This window comes from Lactuca serriola, chromosome 1 (genome assembly GCF_051521515.1).
Source record: "Lactuca serriola cultivar US96UC23 chromosome 1, Lser_US96UC23_V15, whole genome shotgun sequence".
NCBI lineage: Eukaryota > Viridiplantae > Streptophyta > Magnoliopsida > Asterales > Asteraceae > Lactuca > Lactuca serriola.
Window position 1 is genome coordinate 162,766,531 of NC_136408.1, and position 4,971 is coordinate 162,771,501.

The window sequence follows — 4,971 nt, forward strand, 5'->3', positions numbered from 1 at the left end:
TCTGCGGGTTTCCATAGCAGATGAGCGTGAGGTATGTGCTACCAAGGTGATACGTGGATGCGTGTTGGAGATCTTCGGGGTGGAGTTCCCAATTGATTTGATTCCGATTGCTATGGGGGATGTTTGTTTCATAGTAGGCATGGATTGGTTGAGACGTTTCGGAGCTGTCTTAGATTGCGAGCGTCAATTGGTGACGATCCGAGATCCTAGTGGGGGAGCGCTGACGGTTTATGGCAAGGGGACTCGTAGTGGTTCGGTTTTCTGTTCGGCCGCTAGAGCGAGGCGGAGTTTGCAGCAGGGCTGCAAGGGGTTCGTAGCCTATGTGACGGATGTACGAGAGGCCGCTGGGAGGCCAAGTTTAGTGGATGAGGTGCCGATAGTGCGTGAGTTTCCGGACGTGTTTCCCGAGGAGTTGCCGGGTGTGCCTCCCGAGAGGCAGGTGGAGTTTCGTATCGATTTGATTCCCGGGGCGGCGCCTATCGCTAAGGCGCCATATCGGCTAGCACCGCCAGAGATGCAGGAGTTATCCTCATAGCTGCAGGAGCTGTTGGGGAAAGGGTTCATCCTTCCCAGTAGCTCTCCTTGGGGAGCACCGATCCTTTTTTTCAAGAAAAAGGATGGTTCACACCGAATGTGCATTGATTACCGGGAGTTGAACAAGTTGACGGTCAAGAACCATTATCCGTTACCGAGGATCGATGATCTATTCGATCAGTTGCAGGGGGCGTCTTGGTTCTCCAAGATTGACTTGAGGTCGGGATATCACCAGATGAGAGTTCGGGATGAGGATATCCAGAAGACGGCGTTTAGGACTTGTTACGGGCATTACGAGTTCGTGGTGATACCATTCGGGCTCACCAATGCACCAGCGGCGTTCATGGATCTCATGAACAAGGTGTGTAGTCCGATGTTGGATCGTTCGGTAATTGTATTCATTGATGACATCCTGGTGTATTCGAGGACCAGAGAGCAGCATGCGGAACATTTGAGGGAGCTCCTCGGAATTCTGAGATCGCAGAGGCTCTTTGCCAAATTCTCCAAGTGCGATTTTTGGTTACGGGAGGTCCAGTTCTTAGGGCATCTCATTAACCAGAATGGGATATTGGTTGACCCAGCCAAGATTGAGGCTGTGATGAGTTGGGAGGTGCCGAGGTCGCCTACGGAGATCAGAAGCTTCTTAGTGCTAGCAGGCTACTATCGGAGATTTATCAGAGATTTCTCCAAGATCGTCGTGCCACTTACCAAGTTGACCCGGAAGGGTGTTACTTTCTCATGGGGTCCAGAGCAGCAGACCTAGTTTGAGACCCTTCGTCAGAGATTGTGCGAAGCTCCCGTGCTCGCACTACCAGAAGGGATGGAGGATTTCGTGGTGTATTGTGATGCATCGATATTGGGGATCGGAGCGGTGTTGATGCAGAGAGGGCATGTGATCGCATATGCATCGAGGCAGTTGAAGCCTCATGAGACAAGATATCCCACCCACGATCTGGAGTTGAGGGCTGTAGTGTTTGCCCTCAAGATCTGGCGTCACTATCTGTATGGGGTTCGGTATACGATATACACTGACGACAAGAGCTTAAAGTACTTGATGGATCAGCCAAACCTGAATATGCGCCAGAAGAGATGGTTGGATGTGGTGAAGGATTATGATTGTGAGATCCCGTACCACCCGGGCAAGGCTAATGTCGTAGCCGACGCTTTGAGCCATAGGTCGGAGAGCCCCCCGATCCGAGGCATTTGTATGAGGTTAACGGTGATGACTCCGGTATTGGACACCATCCGAGGGGCCTAGGCTGAGGCTGCGAGACCAGAGAACCGAAAGTGGGAGCGGGTTGTTGGACAGGTGTTGGAGTTTGTTACCGATAGTCGGGGACTTATGACGTTTCAGGGTCGAATTTGGGTACCGTTTGTGGGCGGGACGCGTACCATTTTGATGGAGGAGGCACATCGATCGAAGTTCTCGATCCATCCTGGGGCTACCAAGATGTATTTGGACCTAAAGAAGGAGTATTGGTGGCCCTGTATGAAGAGGGATGTTGCTTGGTTCGTCGAGAGGTGCCTAACTTGTCGCCAAGTTAAGGCCTAGCACCAGCGTCCACATGGTAAGCTGCAACCGTTGGAGATTCCTGAGTGGAAGTGGGAACAGATTACGATGGATTTTATCACCAAATTGCCAAGGACTGCGAGAGGAGTCGATGCAATTTGGGTGATTGTGGACAGGTTGACGAAGAGCGCTTATTTTCTTGCTATCAGTGAGAGCTCTTCTGGTGAGATGTTGGCAGAGTTTTATGTGAGGGAGGTGGTATCGCGGCATGGGGTTCCGATGTCGATTGTTTCAGATCGAGACGTGCGATTTACTTCCAAATTTTGGAAGAAGTTTCATGAGGAGTTAGGTACGAGGCAGCATTTTAGTACCGCATACCACCCGCAGACGGACGGACAGAGTGAGCGGACAATTCACACTTGAGGATATGCTCCGAGCATGTGTTTTGGATTTTGGAGGGAGTTGGGACACCTATTTACCCTTAGTAGAGTTTTCGTACAGCAACACCCATCATTCGAGCATTGGTATGCCACTTTTTGAGCTGTTGTATGGGAGGAGGTGTCGCACCCCCATCTGCTAGGGAGAGGTGGGGCAACAGGTAATGGGTAGCACAGAGATTGTACTCCAGACGACCGAGCAGATATAGCAGGTCAGGCAGAGATTGTTGACCGCGCAGAGTCGCCAGAAGAGTTATGCGGACAGGCGTCGGTCCGAGCTCGAGTTTCAGGTTGGTGACCTTGTGCTCCTAAAGGTCTCTCCTTGGAAAGGAGTGATACGATTCAGGAAGAGGGGCAAGTTGGGACCCCGATACATTAGACCCTTCAGGGTAATTGCTAGGGTAGGCAGGGTAGCCTACCGGTTGGATCTACCTGCTGAGTTGGGACAGATCCACGACACCTTTCATGTCTCTCGGTTGAGGAAATGCATTGCCGACGAGTCGACAGTGGTGCCATTAGATGATATTCAGGTGGATGCAGGCCTGAACTATGTGGAGAGGCTAGTGGCGATCAGGGATCGAAGGGTTAAGGTTCTGAGGAACAAGTAAGTACCCTTGGTACAAGTGCAGTGGCAACATCGGAAGGGGTCCGAGCTGACTTGGGAGCCCGAGGCTGAGATGCGGGATCAGTATCCGGAGTTGTTTTCGGTATGAGACTTCGGGGACGAAGTCTGGCTCTAGTGGGGGAGAATTGTAACAGCCCAAAAACCAGGTACCCTTCTATTTAGCCCCTTCATCTTTGTTATGTTATCATTTTAGGGTTGCATGTTAGGCGAGTACGCTGGGCGTACAAGGAGTACATTGCGCGTACTCGTGCGCTTCATTTGGACGCGTTCACCCTCAGGTACGTTGGGCGTACCCAAGGTTACGTGGGGCGTAACCAGTCTAGACCTAAAAACCCTAATTCATTTGGAGGGCTATAAAAGGAATGTGTGGCTCGACTTCTCAGCCACCATCCCTCAGAAAGAAACCCTAAAGAGAGTGTGCATCCGTTCTTAGGCCATTTGTGAGTATTCTAAGCTTGGTGGTGCCATTTCAAGGTAGCAAAGAAGAAGAGGAGCTCATTGGGAAGGCTAGAAGTGGTACTCAAGTGTAGATCTGAGCTTTGCAAAGGTTGAGGCTTCATTATAAGGTAAAAAGCTCGGATCTTGTCCTATAGTTCTTATAATATGCTTCATGTACCATTTTCTAGGGTTTTAGTCCCAAAGGTGGAGACTTTTGAGCAAATGGTCTCCATAAGCTTAGATCCTTCGTATTTCTTGTCTATTTGAGTTGTAGACTCATAAAAATGTAATCTTGGTCGTGAATATTGCACCATGCATGAGATCTAGGTCCTTAAGTTGGAATAGAGTGATGTTATGAAGTGTTGGAGCCTTTACAGCCATGCCAAGGCTTAAAGGTCTGGACTTTATGGGTATAGACGCATAAAAAGGGCCGAATCTAGAAGCTGGAGTAATGGCTTAACCGATCCATGGGTTGGCGATGTACTGGGTGGAGACCTCGATCCATAAGCTTAGATCCTTCGTAACTTCCAGTACGCGCAGCGTACTGGGTGGAGACCCCGATCCATGGGTTGGCGATGTACGCCCCGCGTACTCATAAGGTTGACTTTTGTTGACTTTTAGGGTTTTGGTCAACATGAAGACTTTGGGTCAAGGAAGGGTAAAATGGTCTTTTACCCTCTGAGGAATGATGATAAGGGGTAAAGTTTTGTTGTGAAAGTCTTTGATTATTAAAATGATATTTTATGATTAGGCGAGGTAGATTCGTCGTTGGATTTTGGGAGATAGCGAGTACGCGAGATCTTAGACTTTCCACGAGGTGAGTCTTCTCAGTATATGTTACCTTGAGCGGTATTCTGAGTTGACCAGAGGGTCTTATGTGCTATGTATGAGATTATGTGTTATAATTGAGATTACATGCTATGTGTTATTTGTATGTTGTATGACTAAATAGACCGGACCGGAGGGTCCAACGATTCAGACCGGGCCAGAGGGCCCAATGAGCTATGACTGGACCGGAGGGTCCGACGAGCTGCGGGACTGGAGGGTCCCGCTGAGACATCTTGACCGGAGGGTCGGGTTAGCCTTGAGTGGCGTATTTGTGGTATGTGGTATTTTGGGGAAGTCACTAAGCATTATGCTTACAGTTGTTGTGTTTGATGTCTCATGTACCAGCGAGGACCGTGGGAAGGCGACGGCTTGACTCATACACACTCACACCGATGGAGTTCACATTTGAGAGATCTTGGGAATTTGTTTTGAAAACATTGTTGTTTCGGATTTGAAATTATGATATGATATACATTTTGTGGTTTTAAAAATTAAAAATTTAATTGGAAATTTTACGTTGTTACACCAGATATGTAGAATATTCTAATACTCTACTAGAATATGTAAAAAATGTATTTTATTTTTATTTTTTTAATTTT